Here is a 13751-nt window from a genome sequence, read left to right as displayed (position 1 = left end):
TTGCTGAATTTGTTGTGGGGTCCCCAGGAAGACTAGCGACCATTTGGTGGAAGCTAACGGGGATCTTAATAAAGAGGAAAAGAATAAAAAGAATCTGAGTGTAGAAAGGTGAAAGGTGAACAGACACGTTCTATTCCTACTAATAAATCCTCCTAAATACTAAAATATTGGTTCTCAAAGTTGGGCTGAGCACATTGTGCTATCCAAATTCTTGCTAGCTCCACTGGTCCAACCCAGGCATGAGTCAGTTTTGCTTATAGCTACTGATAATAATACTGACACTCATTTGAGTGGGTTCTTGGTGTCTATGTGAACCTCTTGTTTTAGTTTTATACTTGTTAAAGATCAGCACTAAACCAGTGTTGTATCTATTACAGATGTCTTTTTAACAGTAATTAAGCCAAATGTGACTTATTTTACAAACAAGGCTCGTGAAGCTAAACGTTTTAATTAAAATACAACTTTTCGAAGCTTAAATACACCCCTTATAATTAGAGAAGAAGATAAAGCAGAAGAGGAGCCGTTGGATGGAGCGTGTTTGTGTTTAGTAAATACAACACTCTTCTATAGTCTGAGTCAGATCTTTGTACATGAACCAAGTGTGCAAGTGTGTCATCACAAGGCCTCAAAGGTAAATAATTAGCACCCGTCACTGGATACTATGTGGACGCGAAACTATTAAACTCTGTGTGTGTTTGCCTGTGCACATTTCTCCATCATCTCCTTCATGTCTGCCATTAGTGAGCTACACAACCACCCACAAAACTACACTAATTACCACCGTGTATTAGCTCCAGCTCAGACATACCAGTCTACCAGTATGTAAGGGCTTCATTCTGAATTCATAATTGCATAATTAGATATAATTGCATGGGCTGTGGGCTTCCCTGACAACCTAATGAGGCGGCTGTGAAATAGCTGGTGGTTCCACTTATAAGAACATAATCAAAGAGTACAAGATAAAAGGGCACGCGCAGATAAACAGAGGCAGCCAGTAGGACATGCCTAGAGCTACACCCAGGCAAGAGAAGAGCTGAAAAGTTATTAAAGGCAAGAGAAGACGGAGTGAGTGAGTTTACTACTCATTATACTCTGTCAACAGTAGCTCCGTTTGTCAGAGGCTGTGAGTGTCTCTGTGGTTTCCGTGTCACAGCCTTAGGGACATTATTTTTCATCCTCCTTGCTCCGCCCTGGGACTGACCGAGACAAGACACACAGCAACATGCTTCCGAGACAGGAGACAGGATGCGCGCACGCAAAAACGAGGCCTAATTTGCTGGCCTAATGACCACAGTGATTGCCGTCTAGACGCTGATGAAGAAAGCTGCCAGCGGGTTGCATGCGTGCGCTGCAGCTCTGACTTGAGGCTAACAGCTCCTCTTTGCCGTCAGCCAGGGTCTGCGGCATAAACGTTGGTTTGTTCATAAAAGCTGCTGAAAGTAATACCACCTCCCAGCCCTCACGCCGGTGGAGAGTCCTGTCACTGCAAACCTCATTAGCAGGAGCTATGGCTGCGCCAAAATCAACAAATCAGACTCCTTTCTTAATAAGTTGAGGCACGTCACAGCACACCGGCGCGACAGTCCACCTGAACGCCACAGATTTACCGAGCTTCCACCACAGCCCACTGTTTCTGAGATATCGCCAATTATCTGTCACTGAGCCTGGCAATTAGAGTAAAACATGCCCGCACTTAGTAACACACCATTAGAGCATATACACGCAGACACAATGCCACCGTACAAAGAATGAGCGAATGAATGAAATGTGGAAAGCACATACAGTGCCATGGTGTGCAGACAAGAGAGGCATTTTGCTGTTAGGCTTCTGTCTTAATGGCTCGCAGATTGAAAGCAGAAAATGTTTCAATGGCCAGGCTCTAACGCTGACTCGGTGCATCATCAGTGTTTTCCTCAGAATACAGGCAGCTGTAGTGTTGAGATACTTGGGCTAATGTGTTCATATTTTTTTAGAGCCTAGTAACAAACAAAAGTGAGTGTGAGATTACAAAGGAACCCAGTATGTTGCAGTTAATGGCTCTCATCATCATCATTGAATTATCTCGTCTTTCCTCCAGTTTTACATTTTTAGATTTTTCATTAGAATTCATTATGTATATTAATGTGAAAATATTGTGTTGTCTTTTGTGAGCATCTTCACTTGTTATTCGTGTACGTGATGAATCGCGCACAAACTGAATTACTGTCGTGTCATTAAAGAAGATTTAAAAACAAAAAAAAAAACAGGTTTTGGGACATATACCTTTTTTTTTCTCTACAAAATGTTCGAACTGAACTAATAAGGCACATAATCACTAGCTATTAAAAGGACAATACATCACCAACCTAATCAATCTGGTTAGAGATCCCAAATGTTTACATTGGGGAAAAAAACACTGGAAAAAGAAATATCCAATATCCGAGATGTGTGCGTTTACATGCTCCAAACCATCAATCAGAGTTTACCTTTTGGGACATGTACAAAGTGGTTCTGCATGCTCTGCAGTGTATAATCAGCCGACAGTTGCTGTTGTTGTTTTTCAACAGTGAAACGCTGAATTCTTTCAATAGGTTGTTGTTTTGTTACCAGCGGGTTTCTGTTCTTTCAAAAGAACATATTTATTCCGACCGGAGAGAAACAACTGCATCAAACATTTATGTGGTTACCAGTGTAAATATTATGAAAGGGTTACACCAAGTCATTAGTGGAGGCGTCCATTGGTATGTATACTGACAAGCATAACATTATGACCACCTTCCTAATATTGTGTAGGTCTCACTTGTGCCTCCAAAACTGTTGTGACTCATCAGAGAATGGATGTGGGTCTTCTGAGGGTGTCTTGTGGTGTCTGGTAACAGGATGTTGTTAGTGGGGGCCTATGGGTCCTATGTGATCAGTTTGGAAACTAGTGAATTTGAAAGCCAGGTCAGCACCTTGTGCTGTTTTTCATGTTTTCTGAGTTGTTCCTAAAGTGTTTTTGTGTGTGCCATTCTGCTGGGGACAGCTGCTTCCATCAAGGAGTGTCATTACTATGGGGTGGGGGTCACTGGTTTGCTCTAGGTGGGTGCTACATGTCTAAGTAACATCCACACAAGTCCCAGGACCAAACATTTCCCAGCAGAACACTGTATCGTTTCAAGACGGTCAGTGTTATTCACTTCTTCTTTCAGTGGTTTTAATGTTGTGGCTGATCGGTGTAGTTCATTCCGTATTGTCCTAACAGTGGAGCCCTGCTCGCAGGTGACTGACAGTGCCTGTATTTTCCAAGTTTACCGCTAAACTGAATCTACCCGCATGAACTAGCAGCAATCCGAGCAAACTACTGAACTTACAGAGTACACACAGCGAGGCGTTCACTCATTGATGAACGCACCCAAGCGCATTTAAGCAGTGATGCGAATGTTTAGCGTCGAAGAAAATACAAATTTGAGATTGACTGTGAAACAGCACAGAGTTTGGTCAAGAGAGATGGCTATTAACAGTGTAAATGAAGGGAAACATGTAATGACAGGACCCCAGAGTCACTGATGAGGGTGATGGATGGCTTTCAGCTCAAATACATGGCAGTTCATCACTCACTTCAGACCTAAACACACTCGTGCACACACATTCTCGGCAGCAGTGTGTTTTCACACAAAGAATCCCACACTTGCTTCTCTCCCTTATTAACCTCCTGCACACCCACTTACGCTGTTTTGCACAAGCCATTCGGCATTGTATTACTGGCAGCACAATCACATATACAGCACACGCACACACACACACTGCATCAGTCACCACTGATCTGATCATATGCCCTGATTTGTCCAAGAAGATCACCATTTTCTCTGTCTCAACAAATATCGCTACGTATTGCTTATTATTTTCAGTAAAGTGATCAATCTTCCAATAGACTTGATGTCAAAAGTGATGACAAATGGCACCGAAATAGTGTCAAAAAAAAAAAAAATAGTCTGAAACATTCATAAAATCCATAATGGCTGTAACTGACAAGCAATGATTACTTACTCTTTATATCATTTCATCTTATTGCAGCCTGACTCCTTATTTTCAGAGATGTTTAAACGTGTTGCGCTGCAAAATAGCTTTGTTTGATTCTAATCCTCATTGATATTCACTTCACCAACCGGATAAAACATGCCACTTTTCTTCATAAATGATCAAACCAGTTACTCAGTGATCACAGTTATTGGAATTACTTAAACATTTCTTAAATTATTTTCTGTAACCTCCTGAGACCCAAGCATTTGTTTGGAATGCATCTTAATGTCCTTAAGATAAGACTATGATCTTTAGGCGTTTGGGATGAGTAGGACCTAAACAGTATTAAAAAATAAGCACCATCGTTGAACTGGAAGTAGTTTTTGAAATAAATTATGTGAACCAAGGGATTATTTCAGTTTATATTACGATGTAAATCACCAATGTGTACCAAAAATTAGAAAACTGGTTATTTTAATGCAAAAACGCAATTGGAAACAATGAAATCCCAACGTCCTGAAAAGAGTACTTGTGAATTTGTTATATTGTCGTGTCATTTCAAACTAGAAAACTTAATAAGCATAAATAAAGAAGTGTATTGACCCTTCACTACCTGTACACATGACAGAAAAACCTAAAACATAATGTCCCCATATGAGGATGCCGGGTCTCAGGAGGTTAACATGATAGTACTTGTTTTAACATACATATAAATCAATAAATCAAGTGATCTTTAAAGTGTTAAAATAGTTTTTACTTTGACTGTACGTTTAACAAATGGTCCAAAGCTTGAATACCATCAACCAACAGTGGCATTAGGAAGAGTTACATTTTTAGCCTTTAGCTCTGATGACTAACTCAAACGTCTGGTTATCAAAATAAATAAATAAATAAATAAAAATGCTGCAATTCACTTTCTAAAGACCAACTGCCTGATTAACTCTTCATTTTGTCTACAGTCGACTAATTGTTTCTACACTGCACACTGACCTGGATGAGACCAAGTCAGCCGCGGAAAGATTAGCTTCATGTTATCCCCCATGAAACTCTTCTCTCGTCCTCCGGTCTTCACCCCTTCCCAGCTTTGCAGTCGAGGGAATCGGTGTGGGGCCGAGAGGTGCTGGGTAAACAGTGGTTCTGTAAAGTGCTTTTTCCCGGGCTGTGTGTACCTGGGTAATAGAGGCAGTAATGGAGTTTGCTCAGGCTAAGGTAATCCTGAAGCTGTGAGCGCAGCATCCGCCGCTGTTTCTTTCTGACGCTGTTCTGTTCCACAGCAGGTCCTGATGTTCTTGTAGCTGTCACCGTTACTGTCCCACTCGAGGCATTTGGGAGTAAAGCAATGCGTGTATGTATTTGTGTGAATGTGTATTCACTGCCAGAGGAAATGTGCGTGTATCAAAAATGTATGTGTGTGTGTGTGTGTGTGTGTGTGTGTATATCTTTGTGCATCAGGAGCAAAACATTGCATACAGATACAGCGAGGTTTGGCTGAAAGACGTGAGTCGGAGAGGGAAGGTGTCTGGATGTTTGGTGAAAAAGTGTGTGTGTGTGTTGTGAGAGACTGAAAGAATCTAAAAAAATATATATGTGTTTGGATGTTATAGCTCACCTTTGGGAGGTGGGATAAGAACAGGGCTGGCGGCTAGGAATGAATTTACGTGGCTCGATCTCCCAGAAACAATTTCTTTATGTGGGTTACACACATTTAGAGTGGCTACTTGTCCCCCCTGGGCCCTCAGCACACCACACACAGCTACTGGAGATGGCCAATGAAATACAGAACAGGCTTTTATAGGACACATGCTTTTTATTTATTTTTATTTATTCCCCGAAGCTTTCTTCTTTGCCTTCTTTCTCTCCCATACGTCTAGTCGGGTCTCATTCCTGCTTCTCAATCTTGTTCTTTTACTTCGCCTTTTCCGACTCTCCGGTTCTCATCTCATCACTCACAGCTACAGGAGGTGGCAAATGAAAAAGAGATCACCTTTTATGGGACACATACTGTACTTTTGATTTCATCTGCCAGCTCTCTTCGTCTCTCCTGCTGCCTCTCTCTCTTTCTGACATTATTCCCATGGCCCAGAGGGCTTATTGGTTGAAGAGATGGATAAAGGAAGTGGCTGAGAAAAACACAAGGAAGGGGAGGGTGTGTGTGTGTGTTAAAGGTGCACAGGGAGACATCAAGTTGTGGCAACACGAGAGCATCGCGTGTTTTTATAGTGTGTGAATTTGGTCATACAAGGGAGCTGAGGTGAAATTTCTCAGTTTGCAGTCTGCCACAACATTAAAACCCACTGACAGGAGACTTAAATCACACTGACCATCTAGTTACAATTCAGTGTTCTGCCGGGAAATGGCAGGTGGAAGTTGCTTAGACGTGTACCACCCAACTAGACCAGACCAGACACCCCCACCCCATAGCAATGACACTCCTTGATGGCCATCCCCAGCAGGATGCAGCCTGACACAGACACACACAAAAACAGTTTAGGAACTACTCAAAAAAGGTGTCGACCTGGCCTACAAATTCACCGATCAATTATCTGTGGGATGCTCCACAGAGGCCCCTCCCCTCAACCCATAGGACACAAAGGCCCCCACTAACAACATCCTGTTGCCAGGCGCCACAGGACACCATCAGAAGGCCCATGTCTAATCTCTGATGAGTCACAACTGTTCTGGAGGCACAAGGGAAACCTACACAATATTAGGAAGGTGGTCATAATGTTCTGCCTGATATATCCTAAAACAATCATACTAGTGTGTCCCAGTGGTTTCACATCATCTCTCATCTTTCTACTAATAAAGACATAACACACTAAACAAACAGCTCACACTTACACATTTACATATGTACATGTACGCACACACACACACACACACACACACAACTGAGTTCAGTCCTCACAATGTGATTGTGATAACAGATTTGTGTTCCCGTAGCATGAATAACCAGAGACCTGCACGCTTTAAACTAAACTTAATATAACTTTAAACCTAAAACCGACCCCTGTCTCACAACTGCTTCCTACCGGCTCTGTTTGATTTTCTTCTATTTTCTAGACACAGTGTACGTATGTGGGCAGAAAACCTAGGGGAACTAGTGAAACAAATGCATGTGATCGGCTGATGCTTCCTTGAGTCACTGGAGTGCTTAGGAAAGTTGGGGTCAGCTCATCTTTGATTTGTTATGTGTCACGCGGCGTCACAACTCAATCTGTTGTTGACTTGCAGCCGGTTTGCATTTTCACCGGAAGCCTGAGCGCACCATGAAAACACATCTCCTTTACCATGTCATCCACTCTGTCGCTCATGTGATTTAATGTTCTGCCTCGTATCGGAGGAAATACATCTAATGTGATTAGTCCAACATGGCAATTCATTCATTTAAGTAATCGGAGCGGGTGTGCAGCCGGTTGCAGGATGTTACTAAATGTTTCCTATACGAGTACATGCGAAGTAACATTTGCAATTATATAATTACGCAGCACGGTCTTATGTAGCACAACACAAGATTTACTGGATTAGTTGAAATAAAAGTCTGAACGCTGTTTTCTGCTCCTCCTGTGAATTTAATTTTCCCCTGTCCTCATTTTCCCTTCTGTTCTCTCCATTTCCTCCCTCTATCACATTGTGAGCAGAGAACCAAGTGTGTTTATTGAATAAACTGGTGATGTTAACAGCATATGATGATTCATATTAATATTTGACCACATTAAAAATACATTTGAGAGCCATCCTCGGAGCAACCAATTTGTTTCCTTTAATCTATTTCTGTATCTCGCCCATAAACCCCAGCAATCCAATCCGATCTCCCTCGCTGCTCTGCCCTCCACCTCCCTGCGTCTTTCTCCTCCTGTCAGTCATCTCTCGCTGTCAGTTCTCTTCCTCCTTATTTTGTAACTCCCTCGCTCCTCTCCTCTGCCTCGCCTCAGCTGTGTTCTTCACAGAGGCTGCTCAAAAGGATGAGAGACAGACGGAGCAGGAGGGAGTCAGAAATATATTCACAGTTGGGCTGACCTTCTTTGTTTAAATTAAAGCAGCTTGTCTGCAGCTAAAAGGTCTTGTCTGGATTAACATATCTCGAAGTAAATGTAGCTGATGCAACATCTTCGACAACTCACAGCCTCAGCTCTGATCCCAAATTGATGCCCCCAACAGTACACAGATGATCCAAGACGCAAAGTGTTGGAACCGGGGCACACACCCTCTCGTTTTTTTAAGATTTTAAAGCAGCACAAATCCTGCTTCTGCATTGTAAAGACAAACTGAATCTCTACTGAGCGCAACTATTTCAGGAGACGGAGGAGCAGGCCTAATAGTGCGCCACGGGGGAGGGAATCATAAGGGCTCGCACGTCACTTCATTTAGCACACTTTGAAATATCACGGGCTAATGAATCCATCAACAGGAACGGAGAAGGGGGGAAACAACTGCTCAACACCGGCTCTGCCTAAAATAGCGCACCGAAACCGGCGACATATGTCCGTATGTGCGCACTGCTACCTGCGTGCCCCGGTGTGCATGTGTCTGAGAGGGAGAAGGAAGGAGAGGGGGGTGGAGGGTACGGCGCTATAGGCTGAGCAACACCTGAAACAACCGCAATCATTTGTCTTTGCTGTAAAACCACCACCGTGTAAATAAAACTGGTACCAGACCAGGATAGGCTGAAAAAAAAATGAAATTATTCTCTTTTTCTTTAAATGGGACTGATGAGGTGTAATCGTGCGTAAATGATTTTCAGAAACATGCAGTAGACTGCATTTACATCAGGCGTGCCGGTAATTTACTTTTAATCACGCTCACTTTTCATACAGTAACCAAGCCTGCGCATGAGGGAGAAAAAACAATCCAGGTGTTAAAACCTATGATCCATACCTGTTGGTGCCGTGTGGTCTTGTTCTGTTAGCCCAGCAGGTGAACCTCTCTCCTCATAGCCGCTCCTCTATCCGAGACGGAGGAGAGGCTCGCATCCCCTCTCCGCTACCGTGAAACGGCTACTCTCTCGCGCCGGCCGCTCACCTTCGGTTGGAGCTGGAAAGTTATACCATACCATCCGCCCCCAGGTAACACGGAAGGGGAGCCGGTGGCAGATGTGACCTTCTGAGGTAAAAACCAGCGCGCTGCCCCCGTGACTACTCCGGCACAAGAAAAGGTCCCCTGAAAGTTCCGCTCCCCTCCTCCTCTTCTGAAAGTTATAAAGCCATACCGACAGAGAGGATACGCCCAACTAGGAACACCCAAATCGGGGTTTTGGATTTGCACTGAGAATATCCCTTTTATTTATCCTCTTTGAGAGAAGTGATGAGAAAGAAGCCAAGTAGCGGGACAGAGGTGCGCTGCGGTCGAGGAGTCGCGCAGACTGTTGTTGCGCTCCGGCTCCTCGTCCGCCTGGAAGATGGAGTGTGCGGCTTGAATGTCGGCTCTGAAGTGGAGCAGCGCCCCCCAGCGGTGTGCTGGGCAACAGCAGTTGCTTGGAGAGGCGATTGCAATAAACGTAAATGATACTAATGTGAACAAGGCCATATGGGCTGAGCCAAGACGTGTTGGATATGTGATAGTGTGTCAGTGTCAGTGTGGACTGGCAGTCAAACAGGATGAGGCCCGGGCCAGTGCATCAGCACAAAACACACACAGTTACACAGCTCCAGATGCGTGGGCAGCGCCCCTTAGGGGGGCTGCATGTTGGACAAGGGGAAATCTGAAATGTTTGCTTTAATTCAGGAAGGACAAAACAATATTTTCTCTGTGTATGTTTGTGCGTGCCTGTGTGTGCGTGTGTGTGTGTGTGCCCCCCTCCCCTTCTCTCAACTATGGGGAGTTCAAATTAAATTGAACTCACTTTAGCAGAGCTCCAAGCATTTCCCCATAGACTACACCAACAGGAGCAAAAGGTTGATCGACACAATGCCGGACAAACTGACCTGTCTCTCTGCCACTGTGTACATTGTGTGTGTGTGTGAGTGTGTGTGTGTGTGTTCCCGTGTCCCATTGCCTGAAATGACCTAAGCTGCCCAAAGAAGTTTACTCACAACAAATGACTTTATCCAGACTCAGTCACTCTGGCCAGTGCAGTTCATTTGAGGAAGTGGCCCCACTGGCTCAATGGTATAGTGTGTGTGTTAGTGTGTGTGTGTGTGTGTGTGTGTGTGTGGTGTGTGTGTGTGTGTGTGTGTGTGTGTGTGTGTGATAGACAGTAATAGGTATTAAGGCCACAGAAATCAGGCAGTGGAGAAACCTGCTTGTAAAATACTACACACACAAACGCCTGGTGAAGTTCTAGCGGTGTGCAGTATACACGGGAGTCAGCATACAAGCCGGCGTATGTGTGCGAGATGTAATCGAGGGGATGATGTATGGTCGCACACATGGATGACAGGGTAATTGATCCATAGTGGGGGAGTGATTGTGCACGTGTGCATGTGAGGAGGCCCACTGCCAGTCATCTATCATTTCACCCAGTGAGCTAATCTGTTACTCTGACAAAGAGTTCAGATTACTCATCTCTCTCCGCCTTTCTGCTGTCCTCCTTGAACCTTAACACCTTCCCCTTCTATCCTCTCATCTCCTCCTCCTCCTCCTCCTTTTTTTTTACTTTGTTCCAATCTCTCCCTTTTCATTTCATAATCTCTGATCCCTTTACATTTCACACCCAAACATTCTCCTTCTTCCTCTGACCCTTCACTCCTCCCGTTTATTTTTTGCTCAAGTAGCACAGCTGAATCACGAATAACCTGGACAACCCAACCATGGGATTTGTCTTCTGTACTAGTCTTTGGCAGCGCAGTTAAACTCAGCATGTGCACGGCAAGATAACAAATAGAGACACGCGTGCATGCAAAATCCCAGGGCTGCTTGGAAGCCCTCAAAAATCAACCTAATTCCTTTGGGATCTTTGGCATTTACACACATGCATCTTCACCCACCCACACACACACACACACACACACTCTGTCTCTTTCACACACACACACACTCCAGTTGGTGGCCTCCCAGTGACACAGAGAGGGATTTAACTTGTGCCAATCAAGGACCTTGGTGCATTTCTGTCACAGAATAGATAGTCAGTTCCCTTAGAGAGCAGCTTTACAGATCACATGACGGCCTTAGAGGGCCATGTTGTGTGTACGTAGGGCAGCCTATGTTAGGCACATACACACACACACACACACACACACACACACACACACACACAGCAATGTGCGCCACATAATAAAAGCTCAAAATATCTAATCGCATTCGTTTGTCGAACATTTCCTCGGTCAGCTCACTAGAACAGCTGAAATGGAGACAAATGCTCCAAAACCGCGAGATAATCCTCACAGATATTATGAGCTCGCCACATGGCTCTGTGCTACTAATACTCATCAGAGAAATTAATTATAGTCGAGTGTGCCATTTGACAGATGTGACTGAAATAGGTATTTTTAAATGAGATTTTTGTCTATATTTTATTTCGTTCTTCACAGATCCCTGGAAAAGACCGAAACCACATGTGTGTTTGTCTCTCAATACTTTATGACTTATGGCCTTACAACTCATGTATTTCATTTTTTGTGTTTTGTGGTTTGGTTACGTTTAGGGAACTTAGATAGGTCGAGAAAACATAATTGTTTGGTTTGAAATAGACCGTTTCACAACATTAACAACATTTTACAAAGCTTCTCCTCCATTTTCTTGCCTTAATGAGTCTCACCTCAGCCAGATTTTACATGCACTTATTCACGCACCCACGACAAATTGCTCTCCTAAATGTCGGTTGTTTTAACACCGGTTGCTTTAACCCACATTTGCGCAATCAACTTAAACTGCATAGTTTAGCATTCGTTCAGCCTGGAGTACCTGAAGTAATTGGCTGACGGGGTTATAGCTGCATATATTGTGTACATGGAACCGGCTACACATGAACTGATCTGCTGATGCTCACTGATACGAAGGAGCAAGTTATCCTATTAAACGAGCTGTGGCTCATTTAATAGCCGTGAAGGAGTAATGTACAGCATATCAGGCTCAGTAATCAATAGCTGTGAGTTGGATGAGTTGATTCGATTTTTTCATGGAATTTTTGCTGACAGTGAGGAAAGAAAAAAAAAAAGCTGCAACACGCTACAGTAAGGTGCAGCATTTAATTTCACGTAAGAACAACATAGTGAACGTAACAGCTTTTCTCACAGTATGCGCTCGCGCGCTCGTTTCAAAGCCCTGCCCGGTGACTCTTATTAGCGATACCATGCAGCACATCGTTTTGTATTAACACACATGCACGTACGCGCGTTATCTTCCGTGCTGCATTGGCAGGCAAGCAGTACCGGCATTAGCATATGAAAGACAGCAGCTGGAAGGTGTAGCTGTCGCTGATGTTGTTACTTGTTGTGTTATCTGTTTTGATGCAATCCTTCACTAATGTTTGTTCCTGCTTTCCCTCCTATCTTGCTGTGGATCTTCTTGTGTCTATCAATCAGGTTTCTCCTCTAGGAAGACTAAGAACCTACAGTTTATGTATATATATATATATTAAAACTGGACACTCATTTCATACATACGTATAGCTCTAATCAGTTATGCAGCTCCCTCCACCAAAATTAGTGCGAGACGAAAACGTACGCTGATGAATTTTCTTGGATCACCCCATATCTCGCAATCTGCGCGGCCATTTATTAAAACGAAACCCGTTCAGTAGATGCAATCATTCGAGTCCAGCAGCGCGTCTTAGATTTAGCTGCGGTGTGAAGAAAGTTACAGTATATCACTTATCTCAGTGGAGTTGAAAGACCTCGGCAAAGCCCATTTTATCTGAGAGAGCAGCAGGGCGCAGTCTGCCAACTCAAATCTCTCTCCTCTTGTCAGTCTTGTTTCCTTCTTTCACTCAAAGATGTAACTGTTCAAACAGACTAATTCCTTCAAAGCCGCGATGAGCATGAAAGACCAGTCCCCGCCCTCATTCCTAATTGATGGCCCTGCATCGCAGCAGGATAGCTAGATGAGTCTCGCTCGAGACTCTCATTAGCGGTAACTACACTGCAGTTAGCTCCATTAAAATTACATTACAGACATCCTAGACACACCTTATAATCATCCCCTTTCCGTCCAGTTCATTCACTTTAAATGTCACTTACTGAACATGCAAGTGAGTGGAAGGAGTTCAGAAGACCACTCACTGGAATTATTAGTCGTATGGCCACACTATGACATGTAGTTTTTTTTTCCAACCGTTCACTTAGTATGCGTGACCTATCCAGCGTGATCCACTTACCTGAGAAGTGTGCTGTGACGATAAAGTAGGATCGAAATAAAAGAACAATGATGTGAAATCACTGTGTAATTTTCACACTTTGTTATTACCTCTAGCGTTCCCCCTCCGCCCCCGGGCGCCGCTTCTGTTAAAATTGAGCCACTTACCCTCTCGTGACAGGTCAAGCTGGCTTTTCAGATCGTGCCTTCTCCTGGGAAGGATAGCTGATGCTAGCATGTGATCGCAGTAGCCTGTTGAACCTCAGTCTCCGCGGCAACATGACAATATGACTGACAGCATTTCACAGATGTTATGGCAGCACCTGGAGAGCCTCCAGGGAGAGCTGCAGGAGGCTGCTTTAGAAAAGGACACCTGTGACGCTTTCCTTGCCCCGTTGAAACTTCACTCTTAACTTATAGAAGATGATAGAAAGTGGGAGGATAAAACAGTATTAAAGTTTTTTGTTTGTTTGTTCGTTTCACCACATGGGGGGGATGTGACAAACCATAAACGCAACTGTGACATTGTATGGTGAATG

At 43.9% G+C, this 13751-nt stretch overlaps 1 protein-coding gene across 1 annotated transcript in view; it reads right to left on the bottom strand.

Moving 5' to 3' along the window:
• Positions 1-9366, bottom strand: part of LOC125012122 (chemokine-like protein TAFA-2) — a 75718-nt gene extending 66352 nt beyond the window's left edge. Inside the window, exon 1 of the mRNA XM_047592259.1 lies at positions 8860-9366. The gene's annotated coding sequence lies outside the window, so the exon portion shown is untranslated. The remainder of the gene's footprint in view (positions 1-8859) is intronic.
• Between the last annotated feature and the right edge of the window lie 4385 nt (positions 9367-13751).

This window comes from Mugil cephalus, chromosome 1 (genome assembly GCF_022458985.1).
Source record: "Mugil cephalus isolate CIBA_MC_2020 chromosome 1, CIBA_Mcephalus_1.1, whole genome shotgun sequence".
In the NCBI taxonomy this organism is placed as follows: Eukaryota; Metazoa; Chordata; class Actinopteri; order Mugiliformes; family Mugilidae; genus Mugil; species Mugil cephalus.
Note: the sequence above shows the minus strand (reverse complement) of the source record. Positions and strands in the feature narration are given on the sequence as shown.